Genomic DNA, 18,533 nt, shown 5'->3' on the forward strand with positions numbered 1-18,533 from the left:
TTGATTTTTAAATATGTTTTTACATATGGGGCGCTAAATAAAAAAATTATTCTCAAAGTGGGCAGTAGACAAAATAAGTTTGGGAACCACTGATGTAGAATGTTGTTCAACTTGGAAAGACAGCGAGAAAGTAAAAAAATATGAATATTTGCATTGCTAAGAAAGCTCTATGTATTTTTTTAGCAGTAGTTAGTCTTACAAACTATTTTACTCTTTACTTTCATATTCATTTTCACTTAAAATCTTTAGAACCAATAGCTACTCTATATAAGACTTTAGCTCATCTGTTCAGCCATCAAAACTTTCGTTTGTTTTTTTGTAATTTATTTTTATTTATTGATCGGTTTTTACTATTTTTTTAATCTTAGGATCAAACGTGACATTAAAATATTGTCTAGTAATTTATAATTTAACGACCATAACTTTCGACATCTAAAAATATATAATCCTATGATCATTATTTTCCTCAAACAAATCAAGTGTGGATTATAAATGGCAGTCCGTTTCCGATAATCTATAAATAAAGCTCATATTTCTCTCACTTAAAAATATGTTAGCATTTATCCGCACCCTGCGTTTGAAGCTCGACATCATAACAAAATGGTCTTGAACGTGAACGATGCACCAAATTACGTAGACACTTTAGATCCTCCCTTAACAGTACAACTTTAGTGTCACCAGGGGAACCGGGTAGCTCAATAATTACTGGCGACATACGCTACCATAAATACTCGAAGATGCATTGACAAATATAAATGTGTAGATCATTCTTGATTAAGTGCATCTTAAGACTGGGGAACAAAGTTGAATTTTCAATGTCATTTGTTTATAGAAGTGTACAGGATATGACATGTACGGTAGCTTTTAAATAGACGTTGAAAGAAGTCGACGGACAGCTATCAAGATGTTCTAATAGGCGTAGCGAGCGCCAGAAATAATTTACAAATTGCCTTGTTGCTTGAGAAGGATCTCTTGTAGCGCTCCTGTAATACTGTTTATTTTTTAAAAGGGTCCGGATATTATATTAAAAATTAAAGTCATTAATATTGTGCATTTACGTAAAGTAAGTTTAGTCCTCTATCTATCATTTAACGCGTCGGCGAGATGAGTACTCTTGTTCCAGCTGTGCCAAATTAAGTACAGAAATATCTGCATAGAGCAGAAACATCTATATTTGAACACTCATATTTGAAGAGCATTCCAATTTTTTTCATATAAATCCAATCGAAAATCAGCATCTAATAAGGTTGTATCAACTCCTAGACTATAAGGTTTTAGTTTTTTATACCGGATGCAATTTAGCTTTACCTTTACTCTGCTTCGCCGGCGATGTTGGGGTGCATTTGACGCGGGTATCATACGAGAGCGATACGGCGAGCATGAAAAATCGACAACGATATCCGGCCAGACTAAACGTTTATTGCTTTACAAAACGTCGTAGAAGAATCAAATTAGACGCTTTTGTTATTGGTTTTTGAGATGCCATATTCGTTTAATGACGAATTGAGGAGTATCTTAGTACTTAAGTACTCTTTTTGTGGTCAATTTAAGATCTTGATAGTGACTTATCTTTAAAAATCAAACAAGCTAAATTACACACTCATTCGCCTTACTTGAGGAGGATTGGCATAGTATGTATCTCTTCCATATATATCTCTATCAACCGTCTTATTTGAATTACCTTCTATCTTACGCATATCCTCTTTCTGTTTTAAAGTACATATCCATTCATATAGACAAATTATATACACAGAGTAAAATAAGTTACATAGTGAAATTTGTAGGGAAACTGAGTTACAAAAAATAATTCTCATGAATCATAAAAAATATGATTAGATATTATTTTGAAAATTTGTTAAAAATAATTAAGTATTTTTTTTATCGTTAACATCTTCATTTTAAAAAGTTAATGTTTAAAAGGTGAAAAATACAGTAGGGAAAGTAATAAAGCAGGGTAGCAGACGTTAACGAGGGACCGGCGCTGGCATGTGGCGGCCTTTTTTGCTCTAAGCAAATAAAATCAACAACTTAACACTTTTTACTTGACTTTACTAACGAAGAATTATTATATCTCTATAAGAATAAAGTGAAAAGAACACTTCTTTATTTGATTTTAGAAGGTTTGAACAAAATTATATAACTTAAATGTATTTTACAATCTAACATAATGAATTCCAGTTTAATTCGTTATAACATAAATAAAGCTTACGTAGATCAAGGAATTTCAATTAGAGTTAACGGTATTTAATATCAAAATTCGTGGGGAGATTGTCTGTCTCTCTGTCAGGCGACGCGGCGTGAGATTGTGTTTTCGCATCACTCGCAGGTAAAACAATATTGCAAGTGCCTTACGGTTAATATTTGTTGGTGTGTAACATACGGCTGCGTAGTTCCACAAGCGTACAGTTGACAGAGGCAAGGAATTTGCTATAAACCTTAATCTATTTACGTTCAGACTGCAAAAATCCCATAGACCATACAAAACTTGGTCGGTTTTCTGATAATATTATATTATACTAGCTGGCGCCCGCTACTCCGTCGGCGCGGGATTAAAAATAGATGTTGGCCGATTCTCAAGCCTACTCAATATGCTCACAAAATTTCGTGAGAATCGGTCAAGCCGTTTCGGAGGAGTATGGGAACGAAAATTGTGACACGAGAATTTTATATATAAGATATAGGTTTTCTTACGTCTTTTTGTACGTCTAATAATTGAGATACACAAGAAAATAAAGATCTAACACCATAACTCTTTTAAATTAATATGAGGTGGAAAATCACAAACAATTTTGAAATCTGTTTTAGAACTGCATACATAGAAGTTTGAATTGTTTAAACTATGTGTATTATTTATTACTTACAAGCATTCAGTCTGTGTGTAGTCACTCAGTTTGTATGATTCAAAGCGAATACAATTTGCATACGTCTGCATAATTTAAAATGTTTTCTGAAACTTTGGAATCGGACAGACATGTTCATGACTTCCAAAGGACGGCATCCGATACTCGAATTTTTGAATATTTCCGAACTTACTCAATTATTTATCATACAAATGAAATTTTTATTATCATCCTTTGATCTGTACTATTTACTGGGATAGTAATATTTTTGATGAATAATTTAAAACAAAAAATCAAAGCTTTAATCTGTTGACATCTTAATAATAATTACTTTTTATATGTATGTATGAAAAAAGTATTTGTCAAATGTTATTGTTAAAGAATTGTCAATGTAGCGCCATCTCTTGGTATCTCTGGAAATGATATTGTTTGTCCCCGCGTCCCTGCGATCCTATGGGATCTCTGTAGTATCTTATGTCGCCGCAAGACGGCGCTGATATCAGAAGTTCAATGCCTTTACCAATATTAATGGTGTTAAAAAATATTCTAGTTGACTTTAATAGTAACTTTGAGAATAAAATTTAAAAAATATTAATACACTTTAGAGATAAGAAGAGAAAGAGAGTATTTTAACTTTAAAACTACTTAATTAATCACAGTCCGAAAATCCATTGGTGGATTGAGGCTATAAAGAATCAAATTGGGTTAAGAACTTTGGGATATAATTTTGGTACAGGCTCTAGGTATTTGGCATTTACTAAAATTATTACAAAAGGTCACCCTGTAAGGGTAAAATTAGCTTTTAATATTAATCTTATATCCACTTTTAGATACTATATGAGCTATAAAATATTATAGCTTACAGTGTTGGCGAGTAAACATTTCGCAAGAGGTTTTTATAATAACCAGCAAATTCTATAAGGAAACTGGGTCATATTTATAGGAGCTAAAGTTTGACGCAACAAGTAAGAAAATCTCCCATGAATCCATGGGATTTCCATGGTTTTATACAAAATCTAGCCGTTATTTTTCCCAATTTAAAATACGAAGTTAAAAAAATGCGTTTTTCATAAAGTGACTGTTTTTATGGAAGGTTTTTTTTGCGTTTCATAAGCAGTGGGCTTAGGGGGAATTTTATTCGTTGTAATAAAAACGAAATAACGTTTTTAAAGGCGAGATTAAGAAATAGCGAGACTTCTTACGTTAACAGAATAGACAGCCAGCTTTACTTTCGTAATAAAATGTAAAAAAAGAGAAAGAATATGTTAAAATATATTTCTACTGCTCTGGAACTTTTAGCTTAAAACACACTACGTTTCAAATGATCCCAAGCAGGATGTTCATTGGGGAATTCCTATGGCCATCAATCTTAACAGTGGTAGAGCCCGCTTTAACATCTTCGCACGATTTGGCCCGGCTCGCCCGGTGAAATACCACGACCACACAGAAGACAAGCGTGAAGTGGAAGCGATTCCGCGTTTCGTCTGATGAGTGTGCGTCCCGGAGGCCTTATTTAGTCCTCTTTCCCTTCCCACCCTTTTTCTTATAAGGAAAGGATGGGAAGTGGAAGTGGACTTTCCGGATGAGAGGATGCATGGAAAGGGAAAATATTTTCTTTCTGTGCATCCTCTCCTCCGTCGACTAAAGGTAGGCAACGCATATGCAATTGCGTATGTCTATGGGCAACGGTCACTTCGCTATTTCAGCGATTTCAGATGGCCGCTCGCTCGTTTGCCACTTTGACATAAAAAAAAAAGTTCCATCATCAGATCAGCACCATGTCATCATAATATTGATACGCGATTTCTTCATGTATGCCAAATTTCACCTCAATCGGTAACCGGAAAGTGGATCAAATTTATTTTGCAAGCTTTGATACCGAGCTAAGACTAGACATTCGGATAAGGTCATGGGAATTTCCGTAAATTGTGATTAATTGTGTAATGTAATTTAAAAATTGATGCAATGTTATTTTTATTTTACAATAAATTATTAAAAAGGATCTTGACAGACAGACGGACGGACAACAAAGTCATCCTATATAAGGGTTTCGTTTTTTTCAATGAGGTACGGAACCCTAAAAATGTAAATTTTATTAAAAAAAGAATAAACTAAAGGAATGCAAATCTTGTGACCACGTAACATTGTCGAGAATACTATTTCATTCATAACACGAGTAGGTACAGTCGGCGAGCTTTGTCAACGGATTGCTGTTCCTTACGCGGTCAAGGAGCCTTCATTCCGAGGATAACACGCTCCACATTTCTCTTCCTTTGACATTTTGACTATTAAAAGGCAAAAGCCACTGCCTTTGTTGTAACATAAGAGTACAATGACATATAAAATTGCTTTGAAATAATATTGTTATGAAAAATAATTTATCCAAATTTCTTAGCAGTTGTTTACTAATTTGATCGCCGATATACAGAATTCGTTTTACAATTTTGACCAAGAAATATGCAGCGTGTGTAAGTTGTCCTGTATCGGCACTGGCGCGTCGCTTAATTTTATTATTAACATATTATTCTTTCTCAATTGTTAGTAGAAATTGTGTTAACTTAAAGTAATACTTTAAGTTATATATCAAAGTTATATCGCCCGCGAATCCGTCAGCGTGGTATTAAAAAATCTATGTTCTACATCTATGCCAAATATCCGTGGAATCTATGCAGTCGTTCTGGTGATACCTTACAATGTTTAAATGTAGGTATCCATCCATACTGTTGTAGATTAAAACCTATTTCGAACACTGGCCATAACGAAAGATAGTAAGAATATGTATTGACGAATAATGACGTTTTAGTTTAAGAAAAAAGTAAGAACGTGTGTCTGCAATAACGAACCTGGAATGTAAGAAATTATAGTTTTATTGGCAAGATCCCTCACACATACATACAAACATTCGCATTTATAATATTAATAAGATATATTCCCATGGTTTCAAATAGCTGTTCCTTTAGCACCAGTAATGATTTAGTTACGTATCAAAGAATTGCCTCCAGTTTTTGTGTATTTCCCTTTTTTAATTTCTGCTCATTTCGATTTTACTGGCTCCGACAAAAGAAGTCGATAGCAGACAAAAGGCGGGATAAAACGGCGCAAGAAATAAAGACATCTTTCGAATAATAGGATCATTACGACCGACTCGTAGTTTCATCTAGACGTATTTGCTATACCGCTCTGAATCAATTGTGTTAGATTAATATTTAATTTCATTGATAATTTCGACAATTTGTTTTCGCTTTTTTATAGGATACTTAATATGGAGAACTGATCGCCAACCTTCGCTAGTCGGAGAGGCACCTCAAGAAGAAGAAGAAGATAGGATACTTGTCTATGTCAGTATTCTTTACATGTTGGATTTTATCTTGTTAGCGCATAAAGAATAAATCCAATCTTAAAGTGTGCTCTTCTTTATTGTATATAAATTTATTTTAAGATAATCCATGAGTTTATATAATTATTATTATCATCGCTACCATTGTCTCTTAATTCATCCGTCAACAGAAACTCGATTAAAATTCACGCTGGCGGTTACAGCGTGACATTTACGAGCGTGTCAAAGAGTCCGACGAGCACGTGCGGGATTCGAATCCACGAATCGCGTCTGTGACTCGAATACCAGCTGCTACGGTGGTCCTTGGTACTTAATCGAGTTCATTCCGATTCTACGAATGACCGCGCCGTAAATTATAAACAAACTACGTTGTCACGTTTATTCTTTTGTTTTTCATACGAGCCGACAAATGACGCTCTTTTGAATGCCGTGGATCCGTGTTATGGATACTGGATTTTTTTCGTGTAAAATTTATGAACTTTTAATAGTGTTTTTATACAGTACTCGATATTTTATATCCATCCATATCTGAATTAGGACTATATAAGTATTACTGTAACATGTAAGTGACTGTAAAGGTATAACTTTAATGAAACTCCGACAGACAGACAGAACAGACGACACAACTTGCGTTGTTTTCTTTTTCAGCAACCGCGAAATAGCGTAACTTTTGTTCAGCCAGCAATGAATGCAACTTTATTACACTGACAATAAAAAAGTATATTATTGTGTTTATCGGATGCCGGATTCCATTTCTTTTTTAAATAGTCTTTTCATATTACACCGATGTCGCTGCTCATTTGTTTTGAGTGACGAAATAAATTGCTATTCGCATATACCAAGTTTGCATTTTAATGGAAAACTAGCGTTAATAATATTATATCAAATATTAAAATTAAATTAGCCTATAATAATAAGCAGCTACCTTCCTTACAATGTCCCGTCAAATACGGCACAGCCGTTTTAAAGACTCACAATAGCAGACATTATTATTAAATCAAGATGTCTATATCATTTTGTAGAAGTGTCTAGACAATTGAAACCCACAGTTACTGTAATTTTAAGATTTTATTAATTGGCCTTTTATGTTGACATTCCTTTGTATTAGGCTAATTGCTACTGCTGACTTTGGAAACATCTTCACATGTTCTTAGACTTGCAAGGAGGTCGAACATCAAGTGTCCTCAGTGTGACCTCTCTGACTTAGTTCAAGCGATACTGTGACTCGAGTAGGCGAATTTATTTCTTTTTAATTGTAAAGAGATCTTATGCTTAATACGTATAATCTCGGAGATATTTGGTTCGATTTTCAGTTGTTTAAATGTTGAAACGTTTTATAAATTATAAAAAAAATATATTTTGGAACTGTTTTTAATATTGCAAAGGTAATAAAAAAAGGTCTTGACAGACAGACGGACAACAAAGTGATCCTATGAGGGTTCCGTTTTTTTTCCTATGAGGTACGGAACCCTAAAAATGACGCAACACACTTGATAAGAATATACACCATAACTTAAAAGACATTTTATAGAAATATTTAGACGTCGCTGCCTACTTGAGTGCTTTTATAATGCACTGGTTAGACAACTTCGTAGCGTAATTTTCTATTTCACTGACTCACGAAAATGAGATGCTACGTCGTAGCAATATTCATAATAGTCCCAGTGTGAATGGGTTATTAGAATAAGATGTATTTATCTTAATAAAACACACATCTTTATCTACTGAGCCATCTCTATATTAGGGATGACTACTCAATCATATAAGAAACTCAAAGTTTCTTTGCAAATATGTGTAAGTGGCATCACGATGTTTTTCTTATATTTTATTCTACTCTTCTTAATTGACAATATTCTAATTATTAAACGAAGCTCGTGCGTTAATTCTGCATAAAAAAAACTTCATATTTCTTCCAGTTCATTACACCTTCAGTTTTAATTTCAAAGGGGTGTAAAAATGGCCAGCTACTTTGCAAAACGTCATGTTATTGAAATCACCCCGACGTTACGTGCGGGCGCATTGTGATTTCGCCTTTGACAATAAGCAAAGTTTTGTTCCTATGCTGCCTGAAAATAAGATCATTGGCTTCAAAGGGGAAACGCCATAGAAATTTGCCCTTTGTTTATCTCTTTACTGTCTTTCATTTCGGGAATGAAGCGAATTCAACGCATTAGCTTAATGACCGAAAAATTGAAAGCTAATTACTCAAAAAAAAAAAATTGATTTGTGGTATACTGGAAAAATTTACTTAACTCTTATAACCAACAAAGGTTAATGAATACAGCCTGTTGTCACCAAGTCATCCGGATAACTTGTAATATATTTAAGTAGTTACGTATCCTAAAAGATTAAATAAGGTCTCTCCTATTCTGTTTTTTGATTTAGTTTATATAGAAATATAGCTTTAAAATGTAATACAATGAGTCTACAAAACAAACATTACTTGGGTAAAAGAAAACATTTACAAATTGAAAAAAAAAACTTGTCTTGTTCGGCGTTTGGGATTCGCTTCCTTTGCTATTCATTTTATCGTCAAAAAGAGATTTCGTCAGACGCGCAGTCAGAGTGTTTGTGAGCGAAAGTCACCCATCAAGAAAATAATGTAAAAATGTCGACGTACACACGAGCACAAACAACAATGAGCCGTGAAGGAAGCCGCGGCGGAGGGTTATTTTAATGTGATTGGCGCGGGCAGCATCCCCCCGCCTCACCGCGCCCCGCCGCCAGTCGCGTCACTGCATTATTAATGTATCCCTTGCACTTGAGACACACGGTCGCATGGGAACGCGAACTTTCTAAAGTTTTTTTTAAATTGTTTACACATTTTCATAACTTTTATATTGTTTTTAAAGAACTTGTAAATGTTCAGAATATGAGTTTGTGCGTGTTTTTGTAAAATATCTCCAAAACGCAATATGAAAGTATTGCTAACGATCAATTATTGACATAATTTAAATTAAATATGACATACAATTTAATAGCTTGTTATATACTACACTATAAATAACATATATAATACTTACATATATTACACTGCTATTTGTATACTATAAACATACACACTTTGTTCCTTAGAAGTCGAAGTCAATCGCTCACCAATCGCAATCACTCTATGTCTCGGATTCGCGCTCTCGCTTCGCAACTAATTATTTCCCTGCATTTAGGAATTCCCTTTGCATCGTCAAAGTCAATGAAAATATTAAATAACTTCATGCGACGTTGGCTTTTGTCGAATTTGACTGATTATTATATTTTAACATTTCTACATTATCTCTTTCTTTGATCTTCAGCACGAAGATTATTTTATTTTGCTTTTTATTTTTATAATTTTAGATGAAGGATTTTTATTATCCGTATTAAGGGTATTAAATCGGAATAGCGTAACAGAGTCACTTTGGGATTTTTTTTAATAATAACGATAAAGTAAAGCTTTCGCTTTGTCTCTTAGGAATTTAATATATACAATCTTTATATATATAATTCTTCTGTGAGTGTGTATGTCACTGAACTTCTCTCAAACGACTGGACCGATTTTGATGAAATTTTTTGTGTGTGTTCAAGGGGATCTGGGAATGGTTTAGATTTACAATTTTGTCCGCTGGACAATGTTTTTTTTAATTAATTTTTAATTTATTAGTAGTTGTTGATTTTGGAATGTTTTACATTGGATCCGACAGCGGCGCTACCATCGCAGTGTCAAATTTTAAATAAAATTCAAATTAAAGACGTGTAGACAGGACAACGTCTGTCGGGTCCGCTAGTTTTAATATAAAGAAACGAACGTTTTGTTCATTAAGACTACATAATCTAAGTACCAATTATATATGTTTCAAGATGCTATTTAAGGGATACTAAGATCCATATTTTAACATCTAAGCTATAAAAGTACATATAAAACCTGCGTATTTTAGCTGACGATGCAGTTTACATGTTACATTAAACCAAGAGCTACATACCTGTAATGAAGAAGCAACTAACAACATCGAGAAATAGTGTTATATTTGATATGAAATAAGATAAAAGCAAGAATTCCATCCCCTCGTCGGAGTAATATTAAATGTCGAAGTACTTGGTGGTGTACTTAAGTGAATGAGGCTTACGTTCTTTGCACCGCTCCCCCCTTCGTGTCCCAACGTCTTCTTATATCAACGTGAAAAACTTATTTAAGTCACTCAAAGACAAGTTAGATATAGACTTCATGGCACATTAAGTAAACTATATAAGTTTTCGTCTTCACTTTCTTAAGATTGAATAGGAGAATTAATGTTTATAAGTTTGCTTTTAAGTAAATGAAAATTTTAATTATAATATTTTGTTCCAATTTTTTTTAAATATTGTAATGAGTTTGATTGCCAGTATGTTGTAGTGGAATTTTGTAAATAGTTCTTAATGTGATCTTGGAGATTGCAATTAGATATGAAAAATTAAAAAAAAAATCAAAGTTAAATGAAGTAATAAGAATATTTTGTTTTTAAATAAAGAATCCTCAACTTTAACCGACTCAAACCTTATTTTTTGCGTCTGCCTTTCTCCTTATAATTATAGTTGCGTATTAAAGAAATGGTACTTATGCAGGTCATACGTCAAGGCATAGTTACGTTGCAGTTCATTATTCAAAATATAACAAATGGCTTTTTTAATGGCCAGTCACTTCGCGTTACACTCGGCCAGTGTGCACTGATGCATTGAAAATTAATGTATAAAGGTTAAGCACTTCGCGCTATCGAAATAGAACAATCTAGAAACAAGCTATGATTAAAAACCCACTAGTAAACTGCAAATACAACTTATGCAATATTTAGAAGAGATTTTTTAATATTTTCTTATTTAGATTTCTTTTTATGGTATGACGCAATTTAATATTGATTCTTGTACGTAATAAATATATTGTATTAATAAAATAAAGAATTGACAATTTGATGATTCTTTGTTTAATAATTGGTAGAATAGAATTCCGATCACAAGGCACGTTCCCGAGGGACAATGCGGGTGAGACCATTGTCGATATGGAAATCTAATTGATCTGAGAGGTCGGAGGCATTAAGAATTGATTAGAGCGGTCGGTGCTTTTGATTGTGATCGCATAATTGCGCTAATGTTATTATCAGATCTTATTATATTTTTAAATGGTTGGTGATGGAAAGTTAGTTAATTATTTCGACAAGCTTATGGTGAAGAATTTGACAAAATCAATCTTTGTCCATCCTCTGATGTTTTACAGCAACATATTTTTTTTAATATCATAAGGTGGCAATGAGCAAGCGGCCACCTTAACCCTTTACCGTTGCCCATAGACATACGCAATTCATATGCGTTGCCTACCTTTAATCTACGGAGGAGAGGATGCACAGAAAGAAAATATCTTCCTTTCCCATGCATCCTCTCATCCGGAAAGTCCACTTCAACTTCCCATCCTTTCCTTATAAAAAAGGGATGGGAAGGGAAAGAGGACTAAATTAGGCCTCCGGGACGCACACTCATCAGACGAAACGCGGAATTGCTTCCACTTGACGCCTGTCTTCTGTGTGGTCGTGGTATTTCACCGGACGAGCCGGGCCAATTCGTGCGAAGATGTTACAGCGGGCTCTACCACTGTTAAATATAATTGCTACGTTCTGCGTTTTTCTTCCCTTAGTTTTTGTCTGTGGTGTACTTGATACATGACACACATTCTAGACAGGGACGAATCGACTGTTCGTATATAAATTATCGCTTGCGGTTAAGTTATTAATATCATTAAAATTATTAAAATCTTATGAAGATCAAAAATTCATATACATTTTCGAATCCAAATAATTGCTTTTTGGTTAATAAGCTTGTTGAAATATGAATTAATTTTGTTATTTAATAACCAATTACGATTGCATTAACAATAACATTAGTACAAAAACATAGTGTCATCTCTTTCATACTTATGGAAAAAAACAAAGATAACACTATATGTATAGAGGTGTATTGTAAATATGTTTTTACGAACGGGGACTTTAAGGGGGAAATTTGATTATTATGTTATCTTAAAATATAATTAATCCATTTGACTTTAAAACTATTGCGATTAAATAACTCCTCTTTTTCGTCATTTGCGTGATTTTTTCATTATCATAGTGTAACAAAAGCCTGTGACATTAGATAAACAGCTTGATTAATCGCTTACAAATATACGTCGGGTCACGAAACACGAACCTACGACGAAAATCGTTTTATTATCCGTACAAATAAAATTTATAACGTCGGCTTCTATTCACCTGGTTATTCATTTGTCTTTTGTTTTACCTTTCAATTATGTTTTTAAAATAGCAAATAGAACGATCGAATTTTATATAGATTTTTAATCCCTTTCGTTACAAAGTCAAGTGCCAGAATCATTAGTGAGGGGACATAAACGTCGACATTTTTGTAAGGCTAGTGTTGCGCCAGTACACCGGCACAATATCGGATTTGCACGTACTCCCTTTGACATTTCTAGTTATAATTATAATTTCTATGTAATTAGCTAGAGAATAAAGCTCTAATTAATTATATCATAGTGTTATTTCGTTGTACAAATACGTTATAATATAACACTGGCAAACAAAACAACGCGTTGTACAAACATGCATTTAATATTCATTATTTGTTGAGCACACACGCATTTCGTCAGTTGTTCATTTCTCTTACAAAAGGAATTTTTTATTATATTTTATTGTTTTACGTTTTCATAAAAAGTATAATTTATTTTATATTTATTGCACATGGCTTAAAGTTTTACGATTGGAATATAAAATAAATACATTGAAATAAGAAAATTGTGGATTTTTTGTTTTTTTTTGGAAAATTACTAATATTTATTTTACCATTCCAACTAAGCTCTAGGCTTGTTAGGATATAGTTTACGACAATAGTCGAATGGCGGGATTCAAACCCCCGATTTCGTGATCGGAAATTAACCGTGGGTTACTCAGATCAAAATTTAAAACATATTATATCTTTGTTTTGTTAAAGAAAGGGACGATGATATATTTTATACAAAGGTTTTGGTTTTAGAAAACCACAGTTAATGTCATGTTCATACTCTTTAGGAAATCTACGATTACTTTTTCACGAAATGTCAAACTGTTTGTATATACATATAGAAACTGGAATAACTAATAGTACTTTCTATGTTAGCTGCCCACCAAAGATCAATGGCTTCTTCATCAAAACATATCTTTGTACATCGAAATAAAAATTGTCGTAGTTGGAGCGTAAACAAGTCGCAGTTACTCCACATTAATCATACAGCAACTCATTAACAATGAGCCTTATCGCGGCACTACACGTTATAATGATACTTTAAAAGGGGCGTTTACTATACGAATATCGTTCTTTTTCTATTTTATCGAGTCCAATGTTTCAACGGGACTTTTAATGTATGTCAGCACGCAAAAGGTGGTGATTAAAATTAATAAAATTAGTGCGCTTTTTTGAAAGGAACGAACATTCCTTACTAAATAGGCCACGGTGGACACTTCAACTTGGGTGCAATAAAAGGGTTGTGTTTCTTGATTCCGTTGATATGCAATATTTAAATAGACTTTAACCTTTTAGTTAATATTATTGTTCATTAGTATACGGTGAATTTTATTTACCGAAATGTTTATGTGGTAATATTGTATGACTAAATACAACTGTGGACTGTATATCTATAGGTTCATATCCGGCTCGAAGGACCAAATGTTAGCGAGATTACATAAAATCCACATTTTTGAAAAAAATATAATATGTATTGTTAAATATGAACAGAAAAGACAATTAATAAAAATTTGACATATTTAAAAAGTATAAATTATTTCTTTCTTTTCTATGTGACATAACAGAAAAGTATTGAAACTCCTTGGACAATGACATTAATTATTTTGCATTAAATTCGGATTATAAAAACATAACTGGAAGTGTATGTGTATGTATTTTAAACATGAAATTACAATTTAATTAAGTTAATACTTGTTTATGCGCGATCTTATTCGCATGGAATTAAAAAAACTTAGTAAGTAGGTTGTGTTCTTCTAGACTATGTTCTACATTCGTGCTAAATTTCATCGGATATGTTAAGACGTTTTTCAGATATGTAGTAACCAACATCCATCCATCCATACTTCTTTCTCAGCCGTAAGTCTCCCACTGCTTGGCATAGGCCTCCCCCAAAGATCGCCATGATGACCGGTCCTGTGCTACCTGCATCCAGGTCGCTCCCGCAACCTTGACCAGGTCATCGGTCCATCTCGCGGGAGGCCTGCCCACGTTTCGTCGACCTGTCCGTTGCCGCCACTCTAGAACTTTGCGGCCCCATCGACCGTCCAGTCTGAGGGCAATATGGCCGGCCCATCGCCACTTAAGGTTTGCAATTCTTCCAAACCTTTGCTATTTCATACATACTATCGCATTTATAATATTAGTATGGGGTTTGATTGTAGCACCCATAGCTTAATACTTAAGGGTACAGATTTCTGAGCAGGTAATTGTATCGTAACGTAAATAGTACAAGAAATATTAGTATATTAACAAAACTCTGCTCTATATCGTTGTCATAAAAAAAATTAAAAATGTTCACATTTTATTTCTAACTTATATTTAGTTTTCAATTTCTACAATTTCCGGTCTCAAAAAATATTACTATCATAAAAGCAAATTCAAAAGGGAAGATGGAAGAACATTATAAAAACTATTCGGACTCCGATAAACTTATGGTTGCGTAGAATTTCATCATAAATATATTATAGGCCGATAACTATTTTCCTCGAGCCTCCAGTTTATCAATATCACCAATGGACCTTTAATATTGCACGGGAGTTTCCCGAAAGTGAAGATATGCTGAATATTTTATTTAGGAAGGCAAAGAGGCGAACAAAGAAATGCGAGTTAGATCGCGGCCTAAATAAACGTTACCACTACTAAGATTATTTTTCTGTAATAATACAATTTCGTGTTTGTTTCGAGTTCACGCAAAACTTAATCGGAATTTTATAATACATACTTTCTTTGATATACGTAGAGTATGTTAATAATAAAAAATAAGCATTAATATAAAAATCAGTTTATTAAGAAAAAATAAAAAAAAAGTTTAGTAAAGATAGTAAAATACAATTATAATATGTTTTGGTTATGCCATTATGTACCAGATAAACCCGTTAAATTTAACATTTATTTATCACACATTGTAACCATTAATTTTAAACATCTAATAAAAAATAACACAAAACAAATCAATACAACTCGAACGAACGTCGACAACGATCAGAAGTAACAAATAGTAGGGGTAACCGAATCGTTCTTCGGGTCGATCCCGGCCCGGAGCGGCGTTATTATTTATTTAATACACTCGAAGGGTAACAGCAACTAGATAATTGTTCCTCTAAAATTTGCTATGAAAACACAACGGACCTTCACAAAATACGATCTCTTCTAGATTTACAAAGGTCTATGGAGCGTATTTAAATTTGTTTTACGAACCACGCGCTCTATTCAGGTGTGAAAATATTATTATAGTTTGATTAAATATTAATGAAATGTACAATTCGATTGACCAATTACTAAACAAATATTTCAAATGTATTTTGTAGGCTTATAATAGTTAATACCTTTTGAAGTTTGAAGGTTATCCCCAAAGATATCTCAAATATCTTACTAATATTATAAATGCGAATGTTTTGATGGATGTATGTTTTAAGTTATCTCCGGAACTTTGGTACAGATGTGGAGCATAGCCTGGAAGAACACACAGGCTACTAATAAAGCTTTTTTTGATACCGCGCGGACGTAGTCGCGGACTACAGCTAGTCATTCGATAAAAATCCTTCTAGCTCACAAATACCAACCTTAAAAAACAAATGTTTTATTAAGATACCAACATAGAGTCATCAACACGCATATTCGTGCCGGAGTGAGCACGACACTCCTCCTACATTTCATTCAACCGTTCCCTTGAATTTTAATAAGAGTCTTCAGGACGTTAATTTAATTATTAAATAATGAATCAACACTAGAAGCGAATGTCCCGCGGCGTCAATTGCCAAGAGAGGAAAGCACCTATTCACAAATAAAAAAAACCTTATCCTTGGAAATGTCTGGCTCCTAGACTATAGGTATACGAATAGGTTTGCTTTGAAAAGGATATTTCATACCATTGAGCATACACGGTGGCAGTTCACTAAATTAATTATATAATTTGTAATGAACGTATTAATGTAGATGAAGGCACTTGAGACAGAAATGTAATGTTAAAAGCTCGCATTGAAAAGGTTGGAATAAATCGTCATTCAATTCTAGATTTCACGCGTATCTTAAGACTGTCTCTTTTTATAATTTAGCCTTAAATGATTCCAATGTTGTTGTTTTAAAAATCTACAAGAAGCTAATAAATGATCTTTCTATATATTTTTTTGAAATTTTGATCTTCAATGTCATGCTTATTATTATGAAAAAAATTTTTTTTCTTCTCTTAAATTTCTGTTCTCCTACAAATTAATACTATAAAATATTGGCTTAGACGCCATGATTTTTGTAATAAATTAAGCAAAAATAAACACTCTTTAATGCTTTTTAACGTACACAAGACAGAGTTTTATGGAGCAATTTCATTTGGGCGATATTCCTGAAGGCCGAATAAAATTTAACGGCACATTCCGGCGATGATTAAATAGCGAAAAGTAATTAGACTTTGTTTAGAAATAAAACGCGTTATTAGTGTATCGTAATCTAGAACTTTAGTGTCTTTTAGCATCGACGATACGATACCGATACGATTTCTAAACTAAAAACGTCACATTAGTTTTCAAAGCTTGCAAGAGAATGATATACAACGTACGATTTACTTGTCCCGATCTGTCACCTAACATTGAGTGAAAATGACTGCACTTAAAAAAAAGGTCTTGTCAGACAGACGGACGTACAGCAAAATGATCCTATAAGGGTTCCGTTTTTTCCTTTCGAGGTACGGAATCCTAAACAGGTTTTAAATACATAGCTTCAATTTTAATTGTATGTAAAAAAGACAAATAACATTGTATAATATCATAAATAATTCATCCCTAAAACTTCAATAATTCTTCTGTTTTACATAATAAGTAAAGAAATTAGAGTGTATATGTCGTGTCTCATGAAATTAGCATTGCATTTCGGCGTTCGCTCAAGAGCTCACGAATTGCCTTAGGGCCATGTGAGTATTTGACTAAATTAAACGCTCCGGCGAGCGCGTCTCCGCCGCAATATCAACAGAAACTAAAGATCCATACTGAGGCGTTCTCGCTTATTTATGAGCTGACTGTGAGTGCAGTTTCAGGCTTTATGTGTACGAGACCTCAGTCAATCTAGTTCTGACTTTATAATGGACCTATCGGTACTATACATTTCATTCCCCCGTTTTAGAATTTAGTAGTGGTTAAAATTTTAAGACGAACTTTGAAGTCTAATTTTGCTTCTCCCTTTTCTCTGATTTTGTAATCTCTGTAGTTATTCTTATTTACAACTGGATTCGGTAAATAATCCTAAAGATGTATATGAAATTTATATTTAATTATTTCTATAAAAGTACATAAATGGATCATTTGCCCGATAAACTATTGAACCAATTTTTCGGTGCGCACCTTATGTATTTTTTTAATTTGAAGAAAAAGTAAAAAGTTGATTTAAAGTAGCTGTTGCCCGCACCTTTGCCCAAATTACGGGGGTGTAATGGAGCATTCCAAGAGTAAAAGAATTTCTCAAATCGTAGTAAGTAGTTCCAAGGCAAACAATCAAATGTTTCTGTCTTATAATGTTAGTAAGCAAAAATTAATCAAAATATTCGGCTTGTCAATGTTCATTGCTACATGTTAAGTTAATAATCAAAACGAGACAGTAATCTCTGATAATATGCTCTTATAATATTGCTTGTCGTAACCCGTCGTTAAATCTGAAGCCTTTCGTCGAAATGTTAATAGTTAAACAGGAGCCTCAGGTGGAACACAGATGAGCTTACAGCCTGCGGATGAGTTTTAAGTGAAACTAAGGGGCTATTTGCTTACGTCTACACGGAATGAGGTTTTCCGTATTTTTGCTTACCTGTGTCAAGGTCAAAGTTGTTATATTAATTTAAATTAATTTCTGAGGTAATCAGCTAAATATTACTCCTACAGTCCTTTGTAGTCTGTACTCCGCACTAACATAGCTTCTATCAAAAACAGTTGGTTTCTGATACACAAATCACTGCATGAAACATGTAGACATCCTTGTGATTTGACAAAAACGAGATTTGAAAGAACAATATGTTTTAAAGGGAGATTTCGGTCTCAGAAACCCACGGTAAATAATCTTATCTTTTCATTAGATCGAAATGGTGATTTAGTATTTTTATCCACTAA

At 33.4% G+C, this 18,533-nt stretch overlaps 1 protein-coding gene across 1 annotated transcript in view; it reads right to left on the bottom strand.

The window, feature by feature from the left end:
- LOC106127374 (kinesin-like protein CG14535) overlaps positions 1–18,533 on the bottom strand; it is a 173,874-nt gene that overhangs the window by 105,825 nt on the left and 49,516 nt on the right. The window lies entirely within an intron of this gene.

The sequence above is a fragment of the Papilio xuthus genome, unplaced genomic scaffold (genome assembly GCF_000836235.2).
Source record: "Papilio xuthus unplaced genomic scaffold, Pxut_1.1 DF828952.1, whole genome shotgun sequence".
Taxonomy (NCBI): domain Eukaryota; kingdom Metazoa; phylum Arthropoda; class Insecta; order Lepidoptera; family Papilionidae; genus Papilio; species Papilio xuthus.